The following is a 15,081-nucleotide window of genomic DNA, read 5'->3' on the forward strand; positions in this document are numbered from 1 at the left end:
TATATCTCAAGTGGAATGATATCGGTTATGGGATACATTGCTACAACATCTAGTTGATTAGATATCTGTTTAATTTAATTCTTCTATGTAGCAAATTAGGAGTTTCTGAAAAAAAACTGTTCATTAATATTAACATGTCACTGGAAAATTCTTCACATCAAAAGGTGCATAACAAAAAGGAACTTATTTCTGTCCATAGACAAACGAGATAAATAATCAGAGAATAAATGCAGTTTATCTTTCCTATTTTTTATTTTTAGAATTTTTTTCTCCCTTTTGCAGCATGGAAGAAACATTTTAACCATTTAAAATCACACAAAGGCTGTTACTTAAGCATCTATTATGTCATATGGTGTCAAAATTTTCTTCACTCGAATTGCAACCTGGTCACTAACAAGGTTAACCTTGTCAGTAAAGTTAACGAATGGCTAACATGTGTCTTCCATACGGCAATCATTTTAGTTTAAATACATGGTCTCAGATCAAATCGCTTGCCTGGCAAGTACATATCTGAAACTTCATTTTTTTGGTTTTCCATTTTATCAACAGAAGCACTATTGTGAGCCTGTGATACTTCACATCACACTTTGGTCAGATAACACACACACAATAGAAAATACCAAACTTAAGAACTTTGTGGTTAGTGGTTAAACTCCTCCAAATATCTCAAATGCCATGACTTAAAAAATATGTAATTTACCTGCAATAGTTGTTATTTCATAAATTACTAGAATTTGACGGAAATATTTGATACAGAAATGTAAATGGTTCAAATTAACTGGAAAGAATCTTACAGCCCAGCACATATTTGTATTATGAATAGGAAAAGAAATCAAGTCTTACATACTGTTTTTATTATCGATAGTTCGGTCAAATATTTAGTATTTGAATAGATGTGGATTATAGATGAAGATGATATAAAATCTAAAAAGCATCTCAGCATTTAGAATATGTGAATGAAAGAATCACTCATTGTAGCATCCCATATAAAGCATCTATCTCTAGCCTAGCAGGCTTTTTTTTTTCATCATCCCTGGATAATCCCACAGGCTTCAGAACTGAAGGGATTTTTTTTTTTTCAAGGGTCCACTTCAAAGTTAAATTTACCTTAGTAAGCATATCGAAGTGACCTGCATTTCGTTCATGACATTCCATGAAGTTGCCCCAGAATTGAGACTTTTCACACCGACACCTCACTCCACCATACATTGATGCCGATTCTATGAGTGATGGAGATGGAGAGTAAAATTCTGCAACTAATTCTAACCTGTGTATGAATGGCATAACTTTAAGCCCAAGGATAAATACAAAATTTAAAAAACTACTTAGCATTAATTTGATTTATTCTTTTAATTTTAATCAGAAAATCTTTATCAAAGAAGTACTTTCGAGTCTATTAAGCATCGTTTTCGCCTACCAATAACCACGCCTCGAATAACTCATCCAGCAATTGATTTTCCTTAGCTGTTGTTAACCCTCCCCCTACGCGGTTTGTCCTGCTTATGTAGAACTATCATTTGTAGATAGTTGGTCGATCGTCTGGGGTAATCGTACAGATCCAGAACTCTGGATATACTGTCTTCGTTTTATTAAAGACTACAAATGTTGTTGTTTAACCTCAAGTCAGCTCTGACTGAACAAAACTATGATTAAATACGTTCCAACCTTAATCGTCCTGTCTTTGTAATACATGTTGATATATGTGGGTGGTGTCGAATTTTCTATCGTTCGACCGATATTTTATGTGGCTATCCTTTCTTCTTTCTTGCTATGCAGTTAAATATTTCACTTCCGTAATGTAACTGGTCCCTTTTTCCATGCGGAAGGGATTGAGTTGAAGAAAATGATTGCTACGAAGTCGAGCGACTACATGAAAGCATACTACGTTAGATATTCTTTTCATCAGTTTATGTCGTTGGAATAAACATATAATTACCGAATTTAATTATCCCTATAGATTTTATACAAAATTAGAAAACTTATAAAGGATCTAAAATATTTAATTATAATTAATATACATATAAGTAAATGAGGCTCTAGAACAGAAGCCAGCATATTCATCCATGGTACTTGTCATCGTTCGATTTGTATTCGTGGAAGGGAGGTGCTAGGATACTGAGTGCAAAACCGCTGTTCCTACTAAATGACAGACGTAGCATCTCTTTGCATGTGTTTGGACAGTAGTAGCCTATGTTCGATGGAAATATTCGATACGGAAAAAAAAAAAAAGTAAATGGGGGTCAAATTAACCAGAGGAAATTTTGTGGCTGAGAAAAAGAAGGGGGGGGGGAATTAAACCTCAGTTTTAATTAAACAATATCTTTATTATTGATATTTTTACCAAATATTTTTTGAAGATGTATGGAACACAGATAAATACAATTTAAGAATGTAGAAACAACTCAGTACTCAATGTCCTTTCTGTTCTGATTATTCATCAACCGAGTAGATAAGTGGACAGCGTTCGCGCGCATAAATGACTCATTGGATATGCTAAGGTCTTATGCGTGCGAATGAAATAGTTTAAAACCCTCTCACTAAATAACTACTACACCTACGGCAGTACGAAAGCTACTTTCATAATTGAGCTAAAGTTATGATGAAAATATAAAGTTAATATAAGAGTTTGTAAAATTTTAAGAACGATAGCTTATAATTTGAATATATAGTTTGTAGACGACTCTACTAGGCCTTTTTTTTTTTTAATTGAGATATAATTGAGTTAATTTTCAATTAAGCTATCGTCTTTTAAGGTTCAATAACGAATTCTTATTATTAATCAAGGGCAATTTTTTTCCTTCCTTACTAAAAAAAATGGAAAAGCAGAAAAATGAATAATGCATTTAATAATTAAGAGTAAAACATTAGAATGCTACTTCGACATTTAACTATATTTCGGTTAATGTGAAAACTAGACAAAACCTGTCAGAAAAAAAAATTAAGCGGAAAACGAAAGTTATTGTTAAATATTAACAATAACAGTTTAACCGCAGGTCGGCCTTGATTTAGCAGATTTATAATCAAAGACGTTCCAACCGTGACTATATCGCTTACAATGAGTGCATCTAGGACTGCGTTATTTACGTGTCCTTCCCTTTAATCAGATTCATTCGGGAAGGGGATTCAGCTGTTATTTCTAGCACGTTGAGTGACAGGTAAATTAGTGATTCTCAACCCCTTCCTCTGTCATTCACCCTTAGCTTAATGTATTTCGCCATTTACCTCCTTTCTTTAATGTATATAAAAAAAAAATGCGCAGCCGGCATAAAGACATAGGAAAACGAAGACGGAACAACTTTATTGTTAAGGTTTTAACAGAATTAATACTTAATTTTCAGGTATGATATATTTACCCCTTGCCATGTAAATGTTTACCCGTGGGAATACTATTCCTCCTAATTGAGACCCACTGGCCCAGAAACTTACCTCGTTGTCTCGCTGTTCAGTTTTTTTTTTTGTTATTAAGCTTCATGTCATCGAATTGACCTGTAATCAAAGACATTCAATAATGACCATTAGGTCAATTTTTACCTTTTCTTTACCGAGGTATATAATACTTCAGACTACATTATTGTATGTACCCTTCCTTCCTTTCTTACGACTTACTCTTAAAAATAAAACAAAAAAGACACATCGTTAATGTAATCGCTGGAATACATTCTGTGTTTGAGGGAAATTTAGCTACTATGTCTAACATGTCGAACGATCGCATATGTTCTCATTTCTTTGGCTGGAGGATTCTTCATTTGACGATGGCGTCGTTCACTCATTTTTGTCATAATCTTCAGACCACAACATGACTTATTAAGACAGAAATAGCACCTTGCATTCCTCCTACAATAATAATAACAAGAAAATAAATTACGAAAAAATCACTCTTAAATTTTTCAAACTACAGAAAACTTTATTTTGTTACAAAACAGTTTAATAAACGTAAACAACACTGCAAACTTAAGTTTTAATAAAAATATTTTTGCCTCACTTTAAAAACCATTCATTAATATTTATATTTATTGTGTGTGTGTGTGTGTGTATGTATAATATAATAATATATGTATATATTATATAAACACACACACACATATATATATAGAGAGAGAGAAAGAGATATACATATATGTATATATCGTGTGTAAACATACATGCACATAGATTTTAAACACAATGGAGAAATCCCATTATCTTACGATCTAGTCGTAATTGTTGCTACTTGCTTAGCCCCGGGTCAACCCTGATCGAGCAGACCTTTGGTCAAAGGTATTCCAGTTATGACCATCCCATACTATGGTCGGTCAAACATAATCTAGTGCATCTAGGACCAAAATAATCAATACTGCCTTCTCCCGTTTGTTTTAAACAGCAGAGGTGTGAGTGCATTTTCGAGGGCGACGTAACTGTTATTTCTAGGAGGGTGATGGTATTTTTTTTCGTTGAGGTAGGAGGTTCCCAGAAGGTGACATCATTCCGTAACATATAGAATTAATTATTTTTAAGCCGTCACTTCTAACTAACAGTAAAATATTTTCCCAACTCCGAACAAACACTAAAGTACACGTTTCTCGGCTTATAATAATAATTTGTGTCATTACAGTCAAACTCCACTTACATATATTTAAAACATTTAAGGGCGATTACATCGGGAATCATATACAAACACACACATTATATCTATCTACACATACACACATTAAAGTCAATACCGTGTTCGAGTTTCATCTTTTTAATTTTTTTTTCCTGTTGCCTTATTCCTTTATTTTTTTTCGTTTTATGTTAACCCTTTATGTTCAATTTCGAACAATAACGTTCTTAAGTCCTGTCCATTAATGTTTCAAGACCTTTCTTCGTCTCATCAAACTGGATGATAGTGTTTTGTGGTAGGCAGCCAGGGATCATGGGAATCATGTAACTAATAAAATCGTCAATGTTTATCAGGTGTGCTGATGTTTAAATTCTCTTGTTTGCATTTTGCTATTAATGAAACTTATTGTGTGTGTGTGTGTATTGTGTGGAAATCTATATAAGATGGTAATATTATCTACTCGTGTTTTTTTGATGGTGTTTTATTTTTTCTGTCAAGTTCTTTTGGTCTATTGTAATGTGCTGAAATGGCCCCCTTGTTACATATGCATGGTCAGCTCATGAGAAAGGGAAGTACTCGTATGCCTGATGTTACTATTTAAGATATGAAGTTCACCCCCCTCCACACAAGGTGAGCAAGGTTACATATCTGGTTCTAAAGGATATGTAATCCTGTTTATTCTACAAATGGTAATTCCTGTTTATTCTACAAACTCCTTACAGTTCTAACATCTTTTATGTTTTAGTAGCACAAAATAATCAAAATAATTATACACACACACACGTACATACATACATTCATAAAGTGTAAAGTCAAGTGTGAGAGATGAATATAGATTTATTTTTTCTATGTGTCTTCCATATGATTACAGCTGTTTCGTAACTTTCATGTAATATCATTATTTCTGTATGTAAAATTATATGTACAAGTTTACATCAATATGTTTGCTTAACATTATAAAGTACAATTGAATACTCACCAATTGATGCAAGTAATGTTGAACCATGAATTTATCTATGATGTTCCAGTGAATCTAATGAGATAACTTTCTTCATTAGCATCAATTTGTGAATATTCAACTGTACTGTATAATGCTGACCATACATATTAATGTAAACATGTATCTATAATTTTGCATCCTGAAATTACTAATACTATATGATGAAGGTTACAAAATGGCTGTAATCATATGTCTGCAGAAGATATTTTAGCTTTGTTGTCACAAGAATTATTTTACCCAGAGACTAGTTGCCTGGGAGCCATTTTTGTCTATTTAAGAAAATACATGACTGTCTCAGCTTCTCCTAGTTGTCTAGTTGCACCAATAGCCATAGGTTAAGCTGTATTATTTCACACTCTCTAACTCTTAACTAGTTGCACTTAATCATGACAGGACAAAATCTGTTATTTTAAATCATAAAGCAATCTTGTCTGAATGAAAAAAAAAATCATTTATTACCTTATTTCTACTTAAAAACAGATGTTATCTACATTTTCTACTTGCTGCTCACTATAGTTTGTTTACAAACATCTTGATTTTACAAATACAGACATATCTTTATTTTCTATAGCAAATACATTTTATTCATTTGACATTGTAAAAAGCATGAAGATATTTATATGTGTACTTTTCCATAACATTGTTTCTGCAACATAAATTTTCTTGTTGACTTATGCATATACATTCTTTTAAACACATTTTTATAAACTCCACCTTGACTGATGTTGTAAATTAAGATCGGTTCCATTTAATATGTCTGAATCCTGTCCCATTTGGACCTGTATTCACAAATCACATGTAATTGTTGTATAACAGTGCAGTGTAATTATTTTAGTTTATTCTACTATAAAATCAAAAGGAGCCTATTGTCTGTTGGTATATAGGAAATAAAAGGGGAAAAGATGTCATTCGCCATTGTTATTATCTATACAAACATTCTTTTAAATTCCACACTTCCTAAGAAAATCATCATCATCATTGTCATTGTCGTAGTCATTGCTGTTGTCGTCATCATCATCATCATCATCACTATTTAATGTCCATTTTTCTATGCTTGCTTGGAAAAATGGACATACAGTTTATTTGAGGCAGATTTTCTCTGGTTAGATGCTCTTCCTGTCACCAACCCTCACCTGTTTCGAAGCAAGGTAATATTTCCCCCGATGGCCAGACATGCCTGATGCAGAATATCAGAAATAAGTGATACTATTGTATGACAATGACAATCATTTTACAACTATCTCGTGATGCCAAGACAAGGATAAAAAAAAAAAAACACATACACTCTCTCTTTCTCAAACACATACACACACATGATGGGCTTCTTTCAGTTTCTATCAAATCTACTCACAAGGCTTTGGTTGATCCAGTAAAAGACACTTGCCCAAGGTGCTACACAGTGGAATCATGTGGTTGAGCAGCAAACTCCTTGCCACAAAGACATGCCTGCACCTACCGTAAATCTTCGAGTATAGTCCGCCCTTGGGTATAACACACAGGAGATTTTTAGGGGGCTGTGCCTCTGAAAAACCTAAACCTTGTGTATAATACGCACCCCTTCTCTAACTTGAGTCAAGGAGGTCTATATAACGTCCTTGGTTTGTAAACGTATATACGGTAACGTCCTTTATTATTATTGTATATATAACATAATGCAAATGTGTAGCTTTTTTGTGCACTTTGCAGAAAATAAAGAAATAACAGTAATATCGTCAGTGAAAAATAAATATTAAGTAAATTGCCTTTACATATTTATCACTATCAGTTACAAGCCTGACATCACAAAATGCGTCTGAATAAACATTGCCGGACAGCAAAAGGAGACTCGGACATTGCTTAGAAAATATTTTTTTTATTTTTAACATCGTATATAGTACGCACTAGGGATTTTGACTGTTAAATTTTGGGAAAAAAATGTGGATTATACTCGAGGATTTACGGTATATGGTGAAATAAACGGCCCAGAACATCCACCTAGATCAAAGAGTACAAAGCTTAGTTCTCAGTACACTTCTGTATGGCTGTAAATCTTGAACAGCATATGCTTTGCAAGAACACAAATTTCATGTGTTTCAACTGAGATGTCTGCACAGAATTCTTGGAATCAAACCACAGGATAAGATTTTTAACAGTTTTGTATTTACCAGGACAGCCATCTCTTCTGTCTTTTATCTTTTACTTGTTTCAGACATTAAAGAGAGGCCATGCTGGGGCACCAGCTTGAAGAATTTTAGTTGAATAGAGCAATCCCAGTACTTATTTGTTTTTAAGCCTAGTACTTCTATTAGTCTCTTTTGTCAAACTGCTAAGTGATGGGGATGTAAACATACCAACACTGGTTGTCAGTTGGTGGAGAGAGACAAACACAGGCAAAAAACACACACAAATATACATAAGCACCACCATACATTTCCTCCCCACACACACATATATACACATATGTATACATACTTGGTCATTGCTCCAACTTAACAAATGATTGCCTTCTCCTTGTGCTCTGTCATCAATAGCATTTCTGACTTTCCATTCATAATTTCTGAGATGACTATTCAGTTCCTGTTTCAGATCTGTATGGCTTGAAGCGTAGGTGACAGATGACAGATGTAATTACTGTGCACTTGCAGCTGGTTAAGTCTGCACATGTCACTACTCTTCCATCACCATAGGACTTTCAGTAGATGGAATGACAAATGAGGTCATCCTAAAGAGACATCTGTAAGTCATTGGATTATAGTAATAAATGCTTGTACAACACAAATACCACTTTCTGAGTTTCTATGATTAGTACCCAGTGACAGGCTGAAGCAAGATGACCAGTAATCATGTGAAACCACTGTTTTTACATCAGAGTATCCCCTACTTGAAGAATGCTAGGGATCCTCACTCCCAGTGGGTGGTGTCAGAGCATGCATATATACATTGCATACATATACACACACATTCACATACATACATTACAAAGAAAGGGTTGACAGCTTTAAAAATAAATAAATATGGCACTCTACTGAAAAGTATTGGGTGTCTCCTTCAATTTAATAATTTAATGTTGAACTAGTTTTGTATTTAACTTTAATTAAAAGCAAGCATTAATATGTGTATGAGTGGATATGCTGACCAAGGATCAGTTCTGTCTTATGTGCCACTTATGGAGGGATATATGTGTAGTTCCTGAAACAATGTTTTCTTGTAGAAAATTTGCTACAAGGTTAAATTAGGAATATTTCTTTTATATTGTATATCAGAAATTGGCTTTTTCCATGTAATCTTTCACTGTATAGACTTAATGTTGTTGTTGGCACTCCGTCACTTACGACGTCGAGGGTTCCAGTTGATCCGGTCAACGGAACAGCTTGCTCGTGAAATTAACGTGCAAGTGGCTGAGCACTCCACAGATATGTGTACCCTTAACGTAGTTCTCGGGGATATTCAGCGTGACACAGTGTGACAAGGCTGACCCTTTGAATTACAGGCACAACAGAAACAAGAAGAGAGAGTGAGAGAAAGTTGTGGTGAAAGAGTACAGCAGGGTTTGCCACCATCCCCTGCCGGAGCCTCGTGGAGCTTTAGGTGTTTTCGCTCAATAAACACTCACAACGCCCGGTCTGGGAATTGAAACCACGATCCTATGACTGCGAGTCCGCTGCCCTAACCACTGGGCCATTGCGCCTCCACTAGACTTAATGTTATAGCTCCAAATAATTCATCATTTATTGGAACATTTATTAAACAAGTTTGGTGAAAATATACCTTGACAAAACTATTTATGATATATCCTACGTCTGTGTCTTGTTATGATGAATGTATGCTCCTGGAAAGTCTGCTAAGCACTTCAAGGTAGTTTTTCCTCTTAAGAGAGTTTAATAGTTTAATCTGGTTGGATATAAAAGTGTCTGTTTTTTTGGTATGTTTTTCATTCCAGGCAGCTTTTATATCTAACCCTGTATAACTGCTAACTTTATAATTGCTGGTTATAGAGGGAGTCTGTCTTTTTATACCAGTTGCAGAAGACTTGCTATGAGGTAAGATCATGCATATTTCCATTATCTCTGGCATCATAAGATGGCTCTTTCGATTCATTATTTCATTGTGTAGAATCTAATGTCATAGCCCTAAATAATGATTCATACAAATGTTTGTTGAATACTTTTGGTGAAAATACATCATTAAATTAATGATATTGTATGTACAGGGTGGATCAGTTTTTGTTTTTTTGGTGGTGGTGGTGGTGGTGGGTGTCATTTGTATGAATTTAGAAAAATATACATAGCTTATCAAAGAAAAGCTGTATTCAGAAACAAATTGGTACAAATAATCTTGAGAACCATTTTATCATACCTACTCAATGAATCCACTGTTGGCACCAATGACTGCTTCAATATAGGGTTGGAAGTGTTAATATACCCAAATCAAATGATCTTTATCAATTTTGGACATAGTGCTGGTTATGGCAGACTAGAGAGATAATATGGTGTTATGGCCTCTCGCTTGGTTATGCCCCATACATAATAGTCTGTGGATTGACATCTGGTGAGCTACGAGGCTATGTGTCTGGGAGAACATGATCATGGAGATTGATATGCAAAGTCTTGTTGGAAGTCTTCTGTTGCATACTCCATTTATTCAGAGTCTCACAACTTTCTCCAACACCTCTGTGTAAACAGTGGCATTGACTCTTAAGCCCTGTGAAAAAAAGTGAGGAGGCATGACATTTTCCTCATTTCTGATTACTCCCAGAACTGTCATAGTTGCTGAGAACTTAGTATACATGACCATTGGAACCTCATTTGAGTCTCTGCATAACCATCTATTCTTCCTGACTATTGGTCCTGATAGAAGTTTTTCTCACTGGAAAAATACCAAAGTGTTCCAGCCTCTTGATGTTTTAACTTGTTTAGTGACCACTTTGTGTGGATTGAATGACTCTGTCTGGTCACATCTGACCCCTCTCTTTCACATGTGACTTGTACCAGATGTCCTCATGCACAGCACTTCTGATGGTGCATTCTGAAACCTTGAGGACCTTTGCAATGGCTCTGATTCACTTTATATATAAATCATGGTTTATAATCATTCAAAAGAAAGTAAGAAAATGGAGATGTAACATTTAATAAAAATTTATTACCTGCAAAAATCAAACATTACAGCTGTTTCAATTAAGCCTGATAGATTAAATAGCAATTATTAAAATCCTTATATTAGGCAAAATCTCTTCAGAGGGGTAGAAAAAGATATACTGTTAGGTTTTTAGTGTTGTACTTTAGAATAAAAAACAACACTTAAAAACGTAACAGTATATCTTTTTTTCTTTTATGCCTCTGAAGAGATATTGCCTAATACAATGATTTTAATAATTGCTATTTAATCTATTAGGCTTAATTGAAACAGCTGTAAGGGAATGTTTGATTTTTGCAGATAATAAAATGTCATTAAATTATATATCTCCATTTTTTTTTTAACTTTCTTTTGAATGATTATTTAGCTATCGTTTGAAAGTCTCCACCTTTTTGCTTTCTCTTGTTTTGCATGTATACATATATGCATATTTTGTATTTCATATCGAATTATTATATTTGATATATATAATTTGTTTATCCGCATAACTTGCCTCTACATTCGCTCAACTTGATCCCTCTTATTAGCTATTCTTTACCCTGTTGAATCGATCACCTGTAAAGACATTGGAGTCTAAGTTTGAATCTTTTGAGCACTACTAATTGTCTTCTATACTGAGAATCTTTGGCGGTCATTTGTGGACTATATATATATATATATATATATAGGGAGAGAGAGAGAGAGGAGAGGTATATATACATACGTACTGATGTATATATATATATATGTGTTTACGTATGACACACGCACACACACATACACGTGTGTGTGTGTGTGTGATGTACGCATATATTATATATGCATGTTGGAAGTCGAACAGCCTGTGAATGTTACATCTAACCTTGAATATTGGAACTCGATGTACAAACCGAATAAAAAGCAAGAAGTGTAATAAAATAGTTCAAGAGTGAAATAAAGTAAATCGACAACAATAATTTCCTTTATTCGAATAATATTTCAAAGAAAATTTATTAAAAACCCCGAGCTTATACAATAATTTTGATGTTTCGAACATCGAACAGGCGGTGAAGTGTAATGATGATCCTACATTAAATTTTCTTCCACTTGTAAGGATATTGCATCGCAGTTGTTTAGCCTTATTTTAGCCCTGATCAAAAGAGTTCCAGCCATGACAATCTCATTTCATTCGGAACTAGAATATCCAATGTGTCTTACTTTTATTCAGGAGACAGTAAGTTCTGAGAGAAGTTTCGTTGCTATATCTAGCGGATACAGTGTCTACGTAGAGGATATCTTTTCTTAGATTCATATACATACATAGATACAAGCTCTTTTCAGTTTCCATCTACCTAATTCCCTCACAAGGCTTTGGTCGGTCTTGGATGTAATAGACGACACTTACCCATATGCATACAGCCGAGAGAGTTCTGTGTGGTAGCTCGACCTGTTAGGAAATAAGCCTTTCATTTTGAAATGTGGGGAAAAAAAAAACATCTTGGTAAATGTAGGCAACGATGCCCATTCCTTGGGAAAAATTGCGATGGTCAGAGCTGGAACGTCTATGACCATAAGTAAATGCAATCTTAGTTGACTTAGGGCTAAACAACTCGGAAAAATTAACGAAAATCATATCCAAGAAATCTTTTTTTAAAAGGACATCAAGACACGTATTACATAGATATTAAAATGTAACTTCCATATATAGATTATTTTTCTTTTAGTTCAAATTCTTTATTCTCTACATTGTGTGTTTCTTTTCAGTTAATGTTTGAATGTCTTTATGTATATTTATTCATAAAACAAACACGTTAATACACACACACACACACACACACACACACACACACACACACACACATGTACAAATATAGACATACATGTGTGTGTAAAGGAAGTGCAAAGTATGAAACCCGCGACCCGTGAATCACTTATATAACGTTTCAGCTGATTAATGTGAGTGTATGTATCATCATCACCATCATCATCATTTAACGTCCGTTGTCCATGCTGGCATGGGTTGGACTGTTTAACCAGGGTTGGTAAACTGAGGGACTGCATCAGACTCCAGTCTGATTTAGCATAGTTTCTACAGCTGGATGCCCTATCCTAACACCAACCACTCTGCGAGTGTAATAGGTGCTTTTACATGCCACTGGCATGGGTACCAGTTGCATGACACCAGTATCTGCTACAACTACGATTTCACTTGGCTTGATGGATCTGCTTCTCAAGCACAGCATATTGCCAAAGATCTCAGTCACTTGTCATTGCCTCTGTGAGGCCCAACGCTTGAAAGGTGCTCCTTACGTGTCGCTGGCACAGGTGCCAGTTACATGACACCAACAACGGCCACAATTATATTTCACTTAGCTTGACAGGTCTTCTCAAATATGACATATCGCCAAAGGTCTCAGTCACTAGTCATAGCCTTTATGAGGCCCAACATTCTTAGATCATGCTTCACCACCTGGTCCCATGTCTTCCTGGATCTCCCACTTCCACAGCTTCCCTCTACTGTTAGAGATTAGCACTTCTTCAAACAGCTGTCCACATTCATCCGCATCACATGACCATACCAACGCAGTAGTCTTTCTTGCATACCACATCTGATGCCTCTTATGCCCGACTTTTCTCTCAAGACATTTACACCCTGTCATACATACACACTGACATTACACATCCAGCAAAGCATACTGGCTTCATTTCTTTCAAGCCTTCTCTGCAGTCACAACCCATGTTTCGCTGCAGTGTAGAATGGCTGTTTGCACACAGGCATCATACAATCTGCCTTTCACTCTGAGGGAAAGGCCCTTTGTTACCAACAGAGTTAGAAGCTCTCTGAACTTTACCCAGCCTATTCTTATTCTAGCAGCTATGCTCTCAGAGCATCCACTTCTGCTACTGACTTGGTCACCTAGATAATGGAAGCTATCAACTACTTCCAGCTTTACCCTGCTGGCATTTGATGGCGTTTATTTTCTGTACATGTTTAGTGTTAATTGTACCTGTGCACCTTCCACACACAAAATCTAGTTTCCCTGTTAACCTTCTGATATTGCTGGGGTGGGGCAGTTTGGAAAGTTCTTTTTGGGAGGAGGGATTTTGGGAAGTCGGCGATTTGAGTCTGAAAAGTCACCTATACAGCTAAGCACTTTATAGGTGTGAAACCAATGGTTCACTGTTCTTTACACCACAGAATGCATTGATTACTACAGGCACATCAAGGCCTTGACACAAGTCCCACTTCATCATCTGCACTCTATATCAGATGGCAAGATTGCATTCCTCATGTAGAGGTCCAACATTGGCACAGTAAGTGTGGAGGCCCTCATTACCTCATTACAGGTGCACTGGGTGGGGCATATTTGCAGGATGGAGGGCAGCAGCCTCCCAAAGGCAGTTTTCTACACTGAACTGCATCAGGGCAGAAGGAGCTGTGGCAGCCAGAGGTCACAATACAGGGATGTACTGAAGAGACATGAAGAACTCCAACATCTCCCCAGACACCTGGCAGGACAAGGCTCTGCAGCATGATGAAGGATATCAATCACTGAAGATTGTAATTCCAGCTATTGAAGAGAAACAACAGAGAGAATATGAAAGAGCACATGAGAGGCATCACTTTTCCATTATGTCAGATACCTGCAGCATATGTCATTGCCACTGCAGATCAAGAGCAGGCCTTGTAGCCTTCTTGTGAGCCTGCCAGAGATGATTTCTGAACAAGAACAGTCGACGTTGACCTTCAATAAATAGCTAATGATGATACACACACACACACACACACATATATATATCAATAACAAAACATATACAGGATACATCAGTTTTTTCTTCTAACCTTTTTGTTTACCTTACTTTTCAGATAAATAATGTCAGACGTCAGGCTGAGTCAGCAAATGAAAAGGCACACTAAGCATTGCCCTAAAAATGCAGCACAATGACACAGAGCTAGCTCGCTTCCTGAGAGGTGCCCAATCCCTCATTGACACAGTTCAAAAAGAGCTGGAACATCAGCGGCCAAATGCAAAATGCATAAACAGAGTCCTAATATCATCAGATCACATAATCTTTACTCTTTTACTTATTTCAGTCATTTGACTGTGGCCATGCTGGAGCACCGCCTTTAGTTGAGCAAATCGATCCCAGGACTTATTCTTTGGAAGCCTAGTACTTATTCTATCGGTCTCTTTTGCCGAACCGCTAAGTTACAGGGACGTAAACACAGCAGCATCGGTTGTCAAGCGATGTTGGTGGGGACAAACACATAAACATATACACACACACACATACATATATATATATAGGACACATAAGAGGTGCAGCAACATCAAAGGCAGGTTAACTAGCAAGTTAGTTTTTGTTTGTGGCAGATGTTCAGGTGCAATAAAGACTGTAAACAAACAGGAAACAACTTCTATCTCATTCC

At 35.8% G+C, this 15,081-nt stretch overlaps 1 long non-coding RNA gene across 1 annotated transcript; it reads right to left on the reverse strand.

Moving 5' to 3' along the window:
- Positions 1–832: 832 nt before the first annotated feature.
- On the reverse strand, positions 833–8,248 carry LOC128247264 (uncharacterized). Its single transcript, XR_008263618.1, has 2 exons — positions 8,031–8,248; positions 833–3,834 (listed from the first exon to the last, which is right to left on the reverse strand). It is a non-coding gene; the product is annotated as an uncharacterized LOC128247264 (long non-coding RNA).
- Positions 8,249–15,081: the final 6,833 nt, after the last annotated feature.

Source organism: Octopus bimaculoides, chromosome 3 (assembly GCF_001194135.2).
Source record: "Octopus bimaculoides isolate UCB-OBI-ISO-001 chromosome 3, ASM119413v2, whole genome shotgun sequence".
NCBI lineage: Eukaryota > Metazoa > Mollusca > Cephalopoda > Octopoda > Octopodidae > Octopus > Octopus bimaculoides.